This window comes from Arachis hypogaea, chromosome 5 (assembly GCF_003086295.3).
Source record: "Arachis hypogaea cultivar Tifrunner chromosome 5, arahy.Tifrunner.gnm2.J5K5, whole genome shotgun sequence".
NCBI classification, from domain to species: Eukaryota; Viridiplantae; Streptophyta; class Magnoliopsida; order Fabales; family Fabaceae; genus Arachis; species Arachis hypogaea.
The window spans coordinates 96,368,959-96,385,196 of NC_092040.1; the positions used below are offsets into that span (position 1 = coordinate 96,368,959).

Consider the following 16,238-nt stretch of genomic DNA (forward strand, 5'->3'; position numbering starts at 1 on the left):
GTAGGAACTTCAGATAAGCGCATGAAGATGCCTTCCCTTCCGTCTCTCTGCTTTCCTACTGTCTTCATCCAATCCTTCTTACTCCTTTCCATGGCAAGCTTATGTAGGGTTTCAACATTGTCAGTGGCTACCTCCCATCCTCTCAGTGAAAATGTTCCTATGCTCTGTCACAGCATATGGCTAATCAGCTGTCGATTCTCGGTCAGGCCGGAATAGAATCCAGTGATTCTTTTGCGTCTGTCACTAACGCCCCGCCTGCTAGGAGTTTGAAGCACGTCACAGTCATTCAATCATCGAATCCTACTCAGAATACCACAGACAAGGTTAGACCTTCCGGATTCTCTTGAATGCCGCCATCAGTTCTAGCTTATACCACGAAGACTCTGATCTCACGGAATGGTTGGCTCGGTTGTCAGGCGAGCACTCGGTTGTCAGGCGATCAACCATGCATTGTGCAATCAGGAATCCAAGAGATATTCACCCAATCGAAGGTAGAACGGAGGTGGTTGTTAGTCACACGTTCATAGGTGAGAATGATGATGAGTGTCACGGATCATCACATTCATCAAGTTGAAGAACAAGTGATATCTTAGAACAAGAACAAGCGGAATTGAATGGAAGAACAATAGTAATTGCATTAATACTCGAGGTACAGCAAAGCTCCACACCTTAATCTATGGTGTGTAGAAGCTCCACCGTTGAAAATACATAAGAACAAGGTCTAGGCATGGCCGAATGGCCAGCCTCCCAATGATCTAAGATAGCATAAAAATGAAGATAGCTACCAAAGTCTGCAAATACAATAGTAAAAGGTCCTACTTATAGAGAACTAGTAGCCTAAGGTTTACAGAAATGAGTAAATGACATCAAAAACCACTTCCGGGCCCACTTGGTGTGTGCTTGGGCTGAGCAATGAAGCATTTTCGTGTAGAGACTCTTCTTGGAGTTAAACGCCAGCTTTTATGCCAGTTTGGGCGTTTAACTCCCATTTGGGTGCCAGTTCCGGCGTTTAACGCTGGAAATCTTGAAGGTGACTTTGAACGCCGGTTTGGGCCATCAAATCTTGGGAAAAGTATGGACTATCATATATTGCTGGAAAGCCCAGGATGTCTACTTTCCAACGCCGTTGAGAGCGCGCCAATTGGGCTTCTGTAGCTCCAGAAAATTCACTTCGCGTGCAGGGAGGTCAGAATCCAACAGCATCTGCAGTCCTTTTTAGTCTCTGAATCAGATTTTTGCTCAGGTCCCTCAATTTCAGCCAAAAAATACCTGAAATCACAGAAAAACACACAAACTCATAGTAAAGTCCAGAAAAGTGAATTTTAACTAAAAACTAATGAAAATATACTAAAAACTAACTAGATCATACTAAAAACATACTAAAAACAATGCCAAAAAGCGTACAAATTATCCGCTCATCACAACACCAAACTTAAATTGTTGCTTGTCCTCAAGCAACTGAAAATCAAATAAGATAAAAAGAAGAGAATATGCAATGAATTCCAAAAACATCTATGAAGATCAGTATTAATTAGATGAGCGGGGCTTTTAGCTTTTTGCCTCTGAATAGTTTTGGCATCTCACTCTATCCTTTGAAATTCAGAATGATTGGCTTCTTTAGGAACTTAGAATCCAGATAGTGTTATTGATTCTCCTAGTTAAGTATGATGATTCTTGAACATAGCTACTTATTGAGTCTTGGCTGTGGCCCAAAGCACTCTGTCTTCCAGTATTACCACCGGATACATACATGCCACAGACACATAATTGGGTGAACCTTTTCAGATTGTGACTCAGCTTTGCTAAAGTCCCCAATTAGAGGTGTCCAGGGTTCTTAAGCACACTCTTATTGCCTTGGATCACAACTTTATTTTTTTTTCTTTTCTCTCTTTTTTTTCGATTTCTTTTCTTTTTCTCTCTTTTTTTTTCGATTTTTTTCGATTTTTTTTTTCATTGCTTTTTCTTGCTTCAAGAATCATTGTAATGATTTTTCAGATCCTCAGTAACATGTCTCTTTTTTCATCATTCTTTCAAGAGCCAACATTCATGAACCACAAATTCAAGATACATATGCACTGTTTAAGCATACATTCAGAAAACAAAAATATTGCCACCACATCAAAATAATTAAACTGTTATAAAATTCAAAATTCATGCAATTCTTTTTCTTTTTCCATTAAGCACGTTTTTATTAAGAGAGGTGATGGATTCATAGGACATTCATAACTTTAAGGCATAGACACTAAGACACTAATGATCACAAGACACAAACATAGATAAACATAAGCACTAAAATTCGAAAAAACAGAAGAATAAAGAACAAGGAAATCAAGGAACGGGTCCACCTTAGTGATAGCGGCTCTTTCTTCCTCTTGAAGATCCTATGGAGTGCTTGAGCTCCTCAATGTCTCTTCCTTGTCTTTGTTGCTCCTCTCTCATGATTCTTTGATCTTCTCTAATTTCATGGAGGATGATGGAGTGTTCTTGATGCTCCACCCTTAGTTGTCCCATGTTGGAACTCAATTCTCCTAGGGAGGTGTTTAGTTGCTCCCAATAGTTTTGTGTAGGAAAGTGCATCCCTTGAGGTATCTCAGGGATCTCATGATGAGTGGGGTCTCTTGTGTGCTCCATCCTCTTCTTAGTGATGGGCTTGTCCTCATCAATAGGGGTGTCTCCCTCTATGTCAACTCCAACTGAATAACATAGGTGACAAATGAGATGAGGGAAGGCTAACCTTGCCAAGGTAGAGGACTTGTCCGCCACCTTATAGAGTTCTTGGGCTATAACCTCATGAACTTCTATTTCTTCTCCAATCATGATGCTATGAATCATGATAGCCCGGTCTATAGTAACTTCGGACCGGTTGCTAGTGGGAATGATTGAGCGTTGGATAAACTCCAACCATCCCCTAGCTATGGGCTTGAGGTCATGCCTTCTCAATTGAACCGGCTTTCCTCTTGAATCTCTCTTCCATTGGGCTCCCTCTTCACATATAATTGTGAGGACTTGGTCCAACCTTTGATCAAAGTTGACCCTTCTAGTGTAAGGATGTTCATCTCCTTGCATCATAGGCAAGTTGAACGCCACCCTCACACTTTCCGGACTAAAATCCAAGTATTTCCCCCGAACCATAGTAAGATAATTCTTTGGATCCGGGTTCACACTTTGATCATGGTTCTTGGTGATCCATGCATTGGCATAGAATTCTTGAACCATCAAGATTCCGACTTGTTGAATGGGGTTGGTAAGAACTTCCCAACCTCTTCTTCGGATCTCATGTCGGATCTCCGGATATTCACCCTTTTTGAGTGAAAAAGGGACCTCAGGGATCACCTTCTTCAAGGCCACAACTTCATAGAAGTGGTCTTGATGCACCCTTGAGATGAATCTTTCCATTTCCCATGACTCGGAGGTAGAAGCTTTTGCCTTCCCTTTCCTCTTTCTAGAGGTTTCTCCGGCCTTGGATGCCATAAATGGTTATGGAAAAACAAAAAGCAATGCTTTTACCACACCAAACTTAAAATGTTTGCTCGTCCTCGAGCAAAAGAAGAAAGAAGAGAGTAGAAGAAGAAATGAGGAGAAAGGGAATGGCTTTGTGTTCGGCCAAAGGGGGGAGAAATGGTGTTTAGGTTGTGTGGAAAGGGAGGAGTGAAGGAGGGTTTATATAGGAGAGGGGGAAGGGTAGGGTTCGGTCACTTGAGGGTGGGTTTGGGTGGGAAAGTGGTTTGAATTTGAATGGTGAGGTAGGTGGGGTTTTATGAAGGATGGATGTGAGTGGTGAAGAGAAAGATGGGATTTGATAGGTGAAGTGTTTTTGGGGAAAAGGTGTTGAGGTGATTGGTGAATGGGTGAAGAAGAGAGAGAGTGGTAGGGTAGGTGGGGATCCTGTGGGGTCCACAGATCCTGAGGTGTTGACAAACCCCATTTGTAGGGTTTATCTTGTATTAACTTTAAGGGATTTTATCACCTTTCACCCACATTTATTCAATAAAATAGCATGGTTTTATATATTCTCCTTTAATTGTGCTTAGATGTGAAAACATGCTTTTTAGGATTTAAAATAGCTAAATCTAATTCTCCTTGATTCCATTAGATGCCTTGATATGTTTGTTAAGTGATTTCAGATTTAGGAGGCAAAGATTGGATCAAGGGAATGAAGAAAAAGCATGTAAAGTTGGAGAACTCATGAAGAAATGAAAGAACCGGAAAGCTGTCAAGCCGACCTCTTCGCACTTAATTGACCATAACTTGAGCTACAGAGGTCCAAATGATGCGGTTCCAGTTGGGTTGGAAAGCTAACATCCGGGGCTTCGAAATGATATAAATTTTGCCATATGTTGCTTCGCGTTCAGGGGCGCGCACGCGCACTTTGCGCGCGCGCGCTGATTCTGTCCGTGGCCCACTATTATGAAATCGTCCCCAGCGGTTTTAGGAGCCATGTGGGACCAATCCAACTCATTTCTGATGCTATTTAAGTCAAGTATTGAAGGGGAATCAGGAGACTTTTAGGTACTTTTGATCATTAGCTTAGTTTTAGGAGTTAGAGTTAGTTTTAGAGAGAGAAGCTCTCACTTCTCTCTAGAATTAGGAATTAGGGTTAGATTAGGATCTCATAGTTCTAGGTTTAATTCAAGTCTCCTTCTACTTCTACCTTCAAGTGGTGATTGCTACACTTTGGTTCTTCTTTCTATCCCTATCCTCTTGTTGTAATTTCTCTTATTTTGTTTCTAGGTTTGTAATTGAGATATTCTTGTTCTTTTGTTTTCTTTTAATAATGCAATTTGAGATAATTCATGTGATTATGATGTTGTTGATTGTTGTTTTGTTAATTCTTTGTAATTGTTGGTTGTTGATTCCTTTTATTCTTACAAATAAAAATGCTTTCTTTCATTACCTTCCAAGTGTTTGATGAAATGCTTGAGAAGATGTTAGAGTAGGATTTTATGTTCTTGGCTTGAGAAGGTAACTTAGGATTTCTTGAGTCACTAATGTCCAATTGATTGCTAGTTGATAGCCATTAACTCTAGCCTTCATTAATCCAATTAGTGGAAAGCTAGGACTTATGGACTAGGATTGATATAACTCACTTGACTTTCCTTTGTTAATTGATTTAAGGATGACTAAGTGGGATTAATCCTTGCAACTACCATACTTGTGGCTAGTGATAATGATGAAGACCCTTGACAACCAAATCTTGCCAAGACCATTTTGTTAATAAAGTTTTCTTACCATTTACTATTCATGTTTCTCCTCTAAAACCCCAAATATAACTCACAACCAATAACAAAACACTTTATTGTAAATCCTAGGGAGAACGACCTGAGGTTTAAATACTTCGGTTTATAGATTTTAGGGGTTTGTACTTGTGACAAACAAATTTTTGTATGAGAGGGTTATTGTTGGTTTAGAGACTATACTTCGACGAGATTTCATTTGTAAAATTCTAAACCGTCAAAAATCCAATCGTCAAAATGGCGCCGTTGCCGGGGATTTGCAATGGTGTTGTGTTATTGGTTATTGTACATATGTGAATATTGTGAATAGGTTTATCTTTTGTTTGTTTCTTAATTTTTGTTAGTTTTATTTTGTTTTTCCATAATGAGTTCTCACTTTGGCTATGAGTTTGGCTCTAATTGTGTTGTAGGGAATGTGAACTTCAATGCTAACATGTACCAAGGATGGAACACTCCAAGATGGGAGGAGCCTCAAGGAATTGATCACTCCCATTGGCATCAACCTCCGGACACTTATAGGTATAATTCTCATCCTAATGCATGTCAATTTAATGGTTGTGGTGACTCCTTTTATGACAATCAACCACCACCATATACCTATGAATCTTATCCTCAACATGATGCTCAACCATACTCACAAGCCCCGTATCACCAAAACCCTCCATATGACCCCAATCCTTATCCACCATACCCACCACCTTATGAGCCATATGAACCATACATGGAACCACCACCATTCCAACACAATTACTCTCAAGAACCACCTCAATGCACACCATCTCCATACCCTTACCAAGAAGAACCACCTTTCTACTATAAACCCTCTCTCCAAAATAATGAACCCTCTTATCCACCCCAAGCCCCAATAGATGACTCTCTCACATTGCTACTTCAAGGACAAGCGGATATGCAAAGGAACACCTTAGAGTTTGTGACTAACTTGACCAAGGTAGTGCATACTTTAGCCTACAAATGTTTGAACACTCAAGGTGCTTCCATAGCCACATATGGAGAATCAATTGAAGAGCAAAGCATGAAGGAGAGATTGAAAACTCCGGTGGGGGATGAGGGAGGCTATTTTGTATTAGAGCAATTGGAGGAGCCTATGGTTATTGAAGAAAAGGAAGAAGTGGTTGAGGATTTAGGAGACGTTGAGAGTCCATGGGAATGTAGCATCATGGAAAACTCTTCTAAGAAGCTTGACATTGATGTCGAGGAGGGTGCGCAACCTCCAAAGCATATCATGGTTGAAGACTTTGAAGAGGTTGATCAAGAGATGGATTCAATTATTGATGAGTTCCTATCCACAATTGAATCCTCTCCCATTGAGCTTGACTTAGAGGGTAAAGAAGAAGATACCTCACCTCCCATACCCTTGGTAAGCCACGAAGAAAATATTAAATTGGAAGGAAGCTACCAAGAGGAAGAGGTTGAAGTTGATATAAGTTGTCAAGAGGTGGAAGTTACAAGGGAAGAGCACAAGAGCGTAGACATCGCAATAGCTAAGTGTGGGGAGGTCCCCCTTCCCAAGCCACCATCACCTAACATAACATTCAAGTGGGTAAAATTTCTATCCCTAAGCTTCACTTTCTCACTTGAATATGGGTTGATTGAAAATGATGGTCAACTTAGAGCTCTTTGTGGAGTTAAGAGTAAGAGGGGGTGGTGTAATGGTTGGAAAAAGAATGTTAGGCTCATTAAGGTTAAAACCTCAAGGCATAAATACTATGGTTGGAGGAATGCTAAATTGTATGGGTCTAGAAGGAGAATTTGGTGCATAAAGGAGAATTCTATATGCCTACCACCCAAGTTGAATCATGATGATTAACTAGAAGATGGGTGTGAAAATAAGATATGGGATCCCGGATCACAACATGAAGACCAATTTTGGGAGCTCATATCTTGGGTAGAACTTTGCCCAAGTTTGGTGAAGATGGTTGGAAATTCTGTCAACCAATTGAGAAGCAAAGATCCTTGGAGATTCAAGGATGAGTACAAACATAAGCCACCATGACAATAAGCTTCTCAAATGTCCAACTTAAGGACTTAAACTAAAAGTGCTAGGTGGGAGACACCCCACCATGGTAAACTCTTTCTATACTCTTTTAGTTTTGTTAATAAGTGAATTGAGTTGCCATTGTAGGTAGATTCTCATTTTCATTTTTATCTTTTGTAAATATTGGTAGAATTAGTTTAATTTCTTGTTTTTATTGTTTTATTGAGTTTAGTTAGTAGTATAATATGATAAATAAGGTTTTACGGTGTTTTGGTAGCTGTTTGGAGGTTTGGAATGCTTGGATTGGTGCAAGAACTTAGAGAAATTTTGAAAAAACAGAACACCATCCACGCGTGCGCGCACCTAACGCGTACGCGCACCTGAGCATTTTTTGACCATCCACGCAGACGCGCACTGTACGCGTACGCGTGGATGCAAAATTTCACCTCCAGCCAAAAACCCGAGAGTTAGGCCTGCACTGTGCGAACATTGGGCCTAAGGCACAAGTCTATGCACGCGTGCGCACACTTGGCGCGTACGCGCACATGATCTTAAATTGGCAATGCACGCGCACGCACACTGTGCGCGCGCGCGTCGATTGCACGATCCACACTCCTGGTACTTTTACCCGAGAGTTGTGCCAGACTTGGGCCGACATTATGCTCCGGCCTAACTCGAAGCACGCGTGCGCGCACATGGCGCGGACGCGTCCTTCGACCAATATACCCATCGACGCGTAAACGTGCATAACGCGCACGCGTCGGTAAAAAAAAAAAAAAGTTTTTTTTCTCCCCTTCCATTTTCTTTTGCTTATCACATTCGCATACTTCTACTCTTCCCATTTTCATTTAGTTTTTGTAGCATGTTTTTGTTTTTTAAGTCATTTTAATAATGGTGTTGCATCTTCCTACTCAATTGTTGAGACTTCCTTGCATTATTTTGGTGCTTCTTGACTTGTTTGATATTGTTGGGTGATGAAACTTTTAAATCAATGCTCATCTTGTATAACTCTTATGTCTTTGTGCATTGATATGACCTCATATTGTCTTTCATGACCCACTTCTTCTCATTTGAACTTGATGCTCAATACACTCTTCATGCTTTAACTTTACTCTTGCATCGAGCTTAATGATATGCCCTAGCTGACATTGTTTTCTCACTCACATGCTTAGCTAACATGTAGTAGGGACTCATACTCTTATTTGGCATTAGCCCTCGCCTATGTTCTATTTGCCTTGATATCTTTGTTATAGGCTTAATTTTCTTTCCTTTTCTTTCCTTCCAGGTTGGCCACCGAGAAGGGAGGAAGGAGAAATTTCTAAATGGGGCAACAAACAAGTCATCCGCACAACTTTTTGAAGGAGCTCATCAATTGTAGCAACCCGTCCACATAGCTCTTCTTTGCACGCACCGAGGACGGTGCAATCTTCAAGTGTGGGAGGTCGTCTGACCGATCTCCATGGGTAACAATTTTCTTTTTCAACACCAATGTTAGCTAGCTATTGCATTGCATGATAGGTTGCATGTTAGTTAGAATTTATACATATTTTTACCACTTCGTTCTTATTAGGACTACTTGGTTAGGGTGATGATTTCCTTTCCAAGAAACTGTTTTAGGGCACCCTACCAATTTGAAAAAGAAAATTTGTGGAACTTGCTTGAAAGAATTTATTTTGGAACATGGTTTTTGAGCTAAGAACACAAGCAAGTGAGATTTGAGCCTAATAGTGTGGTTACATCTTATAACCACTTATTTTTCCTTCTTGTGTGTATTATTCTCTTCCTATGATTGTGATCTTTGCTTTGTTTGAGTCTATATGTCCATTATTCTTTGTATTCATGCATTTATATGATTGAGGCCATCATTTCATTAGCTCACTTACCCAAATAGCCTTACCTTTTATCTTCCTTTGTTAGCCAAATTTGAGCCTATGATTAACCCACTTTGTTCTTAATTTAGCACATTACAAGCCTTAAAGCGAAAAACAATAAAAGTCCTTATTTGGATCTTTGATTGGCTTAGGCTAGTGAGTGTGAGTGTCATCCAAGAGTGGGAAGACTTTGGGACATTGGTTGGGATAAAAGGGTGTTTGTGTTTTGTATTTTTATATTGGGGAATTGGGTACATGCTCATGTATTGATTAAATGTATAGACCTTATGCATTGATGTTCTTGTATATAGTTTGAAAAAAAAAAAGAAATAAAAGTTAAAAAAAAAAGAAAAAAAAGAAAAAGAAAAAGAAAAGAAAAGAAAATGTATATAGAAAAAGAAGGAAAAAGAAAAGCAATAAAAGGGACAAAATGCCCCAAAGTGAAGCTCAAACAATAAAGAATCAATGCATATGGAATGTGAATCAAAAAGGAAATGCATGAGTATGTGAAAAAGTGAGGAATGGGTAGTTAGATTAGTACTTAATTGTATAGGTCATCATATAGGTTAGGTGGGAAAGTTTAAGTTAATCAAAGATTCAAATCCTAAGTCCACTAGCCATATATGATCCTACCTTGACCCTAGCCCCATTACAACCTAAGGAGAAGACCTCATGATACATGTATGCATGCATTGGATAATTGTTGATTGTTAGAAAATAAACAAATCTTGGAAAGCATGATTAGGGGAGAATTGAGAGAATCAACCCTAAACACCGAGCGACTAGAGTGCAAACACTTTTGGTAAGGGTTCGATGCTCAATTCCTTGATTCCCGGCTTTCATGAGCGTTCTTCTCGCAAGTCTACTTGAACTTCATTTTGATATTCGAATTGGTAGGATTCATGAATCGTTATATGATCTTGGCCCTACTTGTGCATGTATGTCTTGGAGAATGAATTATTTTTAACCAAGTAGGTAGAATCATTTTGCATTTAGTTGCATGCATATAGTTTCTTTGCTTTGAATAAATGTTGATGCCCTTTGTTTTCTCTTGGCTTAAGCATGAGGACATGCTTGGTTTAAGTGTGGGGAGGTTGACAAACCCCATTTGTAGGGTTTATCTTGTATTAACTTTAAGGGATTTTATCACCTTTCACCCACATTTATTCAATAAAATAGCATGGTTTTGTATATTCTCCTTTAATTGTGCTTAGATGTGAAAACATGCTTTTTAGGATTTAAAATAGCTAAATCTAATTCTCCTTGATTCCATTAGATGCCTTGATATGTTTGTTAAGTGATTTCAGATTTAGGAGGCAAAGATTGGATCAAGGGAATGAAGAAAAAGCATGTAAAGTTGGAGAACTCATGAAGAAATGAAAGAACCGGAAAGCTGTCAAGCCGACCTCTTCGCACTTAATTGACCATAACTTGAGCTACAGAGGTCCAAATGATGCGGTTCTAGTTGGGTTGGAAAGCTAACATCCGGGGCTTCGAAATGATATAAATTTTGCCATATGTTGCTTCGCGTTCAGGGGCGCGCACGCGCACTTTGCGCGCGCGCGCCGATTCTGTTCGTGGCCCACTATTATGAAATCGTCCCCAGCGGTTTTAGGAGCCATGTGGGACCAATCTAACTCATTTCTGATGCTATTTAAGTCAAGTATTGAAGGGGAATCAGGAGACTTTTAGGTACTTTTGATCATTAGCTTAGTTTTAGGAGTTAGAGTTAGTTTTAGAGAGAGAAGCTCTCACTTCTCTCTAGGATTAGGAATTAGGGTTAGATTAGGATCTCATAGTTCTAGGTTTAATTCAAGTCTCCTTCTACTTCTACCTTCAAGTGGTGATTGCTACACTTTGGTTCTTCTTTCTATCCCTATCCTCTTGTTGTAATTTCTCTTATTTTGTTTCTAGGTTTGTAATTGAGATATTCTTGTTCTTTTGTTTTCTTTTAATAATGCAATTTGAGATAATTCATGTGATTGTGATGTTGTTGATTGTTGTTTTGTTAATTCTTTGTAATTGTTGGTTGTTGATTCCTTTTATTCTTACAAATAAAAATGCTTTCTTTCATTACCCTCCAAGTGTTTGATGAAATGCTTGAGAAGATGTTAGAGTAGGATTTTATGTTCTTGGCTTGAGAAGGTAACTTAGGATTTCTTGAGTCACTAGTGTCCAATTGATTGCTAGTTGATAGCCATTAACTCTAGCCTTCATTAATCCAATTAGTGGAAAGCTAGGACTTATGGACTAGGATTGATATAACTCACTTGACTTTCCTTTGTTAATTGATTTAAGGATGACTAAGTGGGATTAATCCTTGCAACTACCATACTTGTGGCTAGTGATAATGATGAAGACCCTTGACAACCAAATCTTGCCAAGACCATTTTGTTAATAAAGTTTTCTTACCATTTACTATTCATGTTTCTCCTCTAAAACCCCAAATATAACTCACAACCAATAACAAAACACTTTATTGTAAATCCTAGGGAGAACGACCCGAGGTTTAAATACTTCGGTTTATAGATTTTAGGGGTTTGTACTTGTGACAAACAAATTTTTGTATGAGAGGATTATTGTTGGTTTAGAGACTATACTTCGACGAGATTTCATTTGTAAAATTCTAAACCGTCAAAAATCCAATCGTCAGGTGTCAAGGAAAAGTCATCCCTGCACCAAATGGCAAACAAAATCACGTTTTTAGCCATTTCTGGCGTTAAACACCGGGCTGGTGCCCATTTCTGGCGTTTAACGCCAGCTCCTTGCCCCTTTCTGGCGTTTAACGCCAGTCTGGTGCCCCTTTCTGGCGTTAAACGCCCAGAATGGTGCCAGACTGGGCGTTAAACGCCCAACAGCTAACCTTACTGGCGTTTAAACGCCAGTAGGTGCGTCCTCCAGGGTGTGCTGTTTTTCTTCCTGTTTTTCATTCTGTTTTTGCTTTTTTTCATTGATTTTGTGACTTCTCATGATCATCAACCTACAAAAAAGAGAAAATAACAAAATAAAATAGATAAAATATAACATTGGGTTGCCTCCCAACAAGCGCTTCTTTAATGTCAGTAGCTTGACAGAGGACTCTCATGGAGCCTCACAGATACTCAGAGCCATGTTGGAACCTCCCAACACCAAACTTAGAGTTTGAATGTGGGGGTTCAACACCAAACTTAGAGTTTGGTTGTGGCCTCCCAACACCAAACTTAGAGTTTGGCTGTGGGGGCTCTGTTTGGCTCTGCTTTGAGAGAAGCTCTGCATGCTTCCTCTCCGTGATAACAGAGGGGTATCCTTGAGCCTTAAACACCAAGGATTCTTCATTCACTTGAATGACCAATTCTCCTCTATCAACATCAATCACAGCCTTTGCTGTGGCTAGGAAGGGTCTGCCAAGGATGATGGATTCATCCATGCACTTCCCAGTCTTTAGGACTATGAAATCAGTAGGGATGTGATGGTCTTCAACTTTAACCAGAACATCCTCTACAAGTCCATGGGCTTGTTTTCTTGAGTTGTCTGCCATCTCTAGTGAGATTTTTACAGCTTGCACCTCAAAGATCCCTAACTTCTCCATTACAGAGAGAGGCATGAGGTTTACACTTGACCCTAAGTCACACAAGGCCTTCTTGAAGGTCATGGTGCCTATGGTACAAGGTATTGAAAACTTCCCAGGATCCTGTCTCTTTTGAGGCAGTTTCTGCCTAGACAAGTCATCCAGTTCCTTGGTGAGCAAAGGGGATTCATCCTCCCAAGTCTTATTTCCAAATAACTTGTCATTTAGCTTCATGATTGCTCCAAGGTATTTAGCAACTTGCTCTTCAGTGACATACTCATCCTCTTCAGAGGAAGAATACTCATCAGAGCTCATGAATGGCAGAAGTAAGTCCAGTGGAATCTCTATGGTCTCAGTTTGAACCTCAGATTCCCATGGTTCCTCGTTGGGGAACTCATTGGAGGCCAGTGGACGTCCATTGAGGCCTTCCTCAGTGGCGTTCACTGCCTCTTCTTCCTCCCAAAATTCGGCCATGTTGATGGCCTTGCACTCTCCTTTTGGATTTTCTTCTGTATTGCTTGGAAGAGTACTAGGAGGGAGTTCAGTAATTTTCTTGCTCAGCTGACCCACTTGTGCCTCCAAATTTCTAATGGAGGATCTTGTTTCAGTCATGAAACTTTGAGTGGTTTTGATCAGATCAGAGACCATGGTTGCTAAGTCAGAGTTATTCTGCTTAGAACTCTCTGTCTGTTGCTGAGAAGATGATGGAAAAGGCTTGCTATTGCTAAACCTGTTTCTTCCACCATTATTGTTGTTGAAACCTTGTTGAGGTCTCTGTTGATCCTTCCATGAAAAATTTGGATGATTTCTCCATGAAGGATTGTAGGTGTTTCCATAGGGTTCTCCCATGTAATTCACCTCTTCCATTGAAGGGTTCTCAGGATCATAAGCTTCTTCCTCAGATGAAGCTTCCTTAGTACTGCTTGGTGCATTTTGCATTCTAGACAGACTTTGAGAAATCATATTGACTTGTTGGGTCAATATTTTGTTCTGAGCCAATATAGCATTCAGAGTGTCAATCTCAAGAACTCCTTTCTTCTGACGAGTCCCATTGTTTACAGGATTTCTTTCAGAAGTGTACATGAATTGGTTATTTGCAACCATTTCAATTAGTTCTTGAGCTTCTGTAGGCGTCTTCTTCAGATGAAGAGATCCTCCAGCAGAGCTATCCAAAGACATCTTGGACAGTTCAGAGAGACCATCATAGAAAATACCTATGATGCTCCATTCAGAAAGCATATCAGAAGGACACTTTCTGATTAATTGTTTGTATCTTTCCCAAGCTTCATAGAGGGATTCTCCTTCCTTCTGTCTGAAGGTTTGGACTTCCACTCTAAGCTTACTCAATTTTTGAGGTGGAAAGAACTTTGCCAAGAAGGCATTGACTAGCTTTTCCTAAGAGTCCAGGCTTTCTTTAGGTTGTGAGTCCAACCATGTCCTAGCTCTGTCTCTTACAGCAAAAGGGAATAGCATACGTCTGTAGACCTCAGGGTCAACCCCATTAGTCTTGACAGTGTCACAGATTTGCAAGAATTCAGCTAAAAACTGATGAGGATCTTCCAATGGAAGTCCATAGAACTTGCAATTCTGTTGCATTAGAGAAACTAATTGAGGCTTAAGCTCAAAGTTGTTTGCTCTAATGGCAGGGATAGAGATGCTTCTCCCATAGAAGTCGGGAGTAGGTGCAGTAAAGTCACCCAGCACCTTCCTTGCATTGTTGGCATTGTTGTTGTTTTCGGCTGCCATGTGTTCTTCTTCTTTGAAGAATTCGGTTAGGTCCTCTAAAGAGAGTTGTGTTTTGGCTTCTCTTAGCTTTCTCTTTAAAGTCCTTTCAGGTTCAGGATCAGCCTCAACAAGAATGTTTTTGTCTTTGCTCCTGCTCATAAGAAAGAGAAGAGAACAAGAAATGTGGAATCCTCTATGTCACGGTATAGAGATTCCTTGAAGTGTCAGAGGAAAAGAATAGTAGAAGACAGAAGTAGAAAATTCGAACTTATCAAAGAAGATGGAGTTCGAATTTTGCATTAAGGGATAGTGTTAGTCCATAAGTAGAAGGATGTGAAAAGGAGGGAAGTAATTTTCGAAAATTAAGTAAAAGATTTTGAAAACATTTTTGAAAACAATACTTGATTTTCGAAAATGAAAGTGGAAAAGAAATCAAGTGATTTTTGAAAAAGATTTTAAAATTAGAAATCAAAAAGGTTTGATTGAAAACTATTTTGATAAAGATGTGGTTAAGAAAATATGATTGGTTTTAAAAAATGTGATTGAGAAGATATGATTTGAAAAACATTTTTTTTTAAAAGATTTGATTTTGAAAATTAAAAACTTGACTAACAAGAAAAGATATGATTCAAACATTAAACCTTTCTCAACAGAAAAGGCAACATACTTGAAATGTTGAATCAAATCATTAATTGATAGTAAGTATCTTTGAAAATGGAAAGAAATTGATTTTGAAAAAGATTTGATTGAAAAATTGATTTGAAAAAGATTTGATTTTGAAAAGATTTTGAAAACTGAAAAAAATTGTTTTGAAAACAAAATCTTCCCTTCTAGCCATCCTGGCGTTAAACGCCCAGAATGGTGCACATTCTGGCGTTTAACGCCCAAAACTATACCTTTTTGGGCGTTAAACGCCCAACCAGGTACCCTGGCTGGCGTTTAAACGCCAGTCTGTCCTTCTTCACTGGGCGTTTTGAACGCCCAGCTTTTCTGTGTAATTCCTCTGCTATATGTTCTGAATCTTCAATTCTCTGTAGTATTGACTTGAGAAGACATAAATAAAAAATATTTTGGATTTTTAATAATAAGGAAAAATCAAAATGCAACAAGGATCAAATAACAATGCATGCAAGACACCAAACTTAGCCGTTTGTATACTGCTGACACTAATGAGAATGCATATGAGACACACAAAACACTCAAGTCAAGAGAATTTAAAGATTAGAGTAAGAAATCATCAAGAACACCTTGAAGATCCTTAAGACACATGAATGAATGCATGCAACTGACACCAAACTTAAGATGAGACACTAGACTCAAACAAGAAATTTTTGATTTTATGATTTTGTAAATTTTTGTGTTTTTCGAAAATTAAGTGGAAGAAGAAAATAAAGGTATCAAAATTCTCAATGATAATCCCAGGAATCAGTGCAATGCTAGTCTAAGACTCCGGTCCAGGAATTAGACATGGCTTCGCAGCCAGCCAAGCTTTCAAAGAAAGCTTCGGTCCAAAACTCTAGACATGGCCAATGGCCAGCCAAGCCTTAGCAGATCACTGCTCCAAAAGCAAGATTGATAAAAATCAATAAGCTCTTGTGATGATAAGTTGAAACCTCGGTCCAATGAAATTAGACATGGCTTTTCAGCCAGCCAGACTTCAGCAAATCATCATGAAACTCTAGAATTCCTCTTCAAGAATTTCGAAAAAAAATAAATACCTAATCTAAGCAACAAGATGAACCGTCAGTTGTCCAAACTGAACAATCCCCGGCAACGGCGCCAAAAACTTGGTGCTGTTGCCGGATCTTGGCACTGATGTTACCGGACCAAAAGCTTGCTCAAAACTTGAACAATCCCCGGCAACG

The 16,238-nt window shown here is 39.4% G+C and overlaps 1 non-coding gene across 1 annotated transcript; it reads left to right on the top strand.

Moving 5' to 3' along the window:
- The first annotated feature begins 13,881 nt into the window (after positions 1-13,881).
- LOC112804890 (small nucleolar RNA R71) lies at positions 13,882-13,989 on the top strand. The gene has a single exon (XR_003203508.1). It is a non-coding gene; the product is annotated as a small nucleolar RNA R71 (small nucleolar RNA).
- Positions 13,990-16,238: the final 2,249 nt, after the last annotated feature.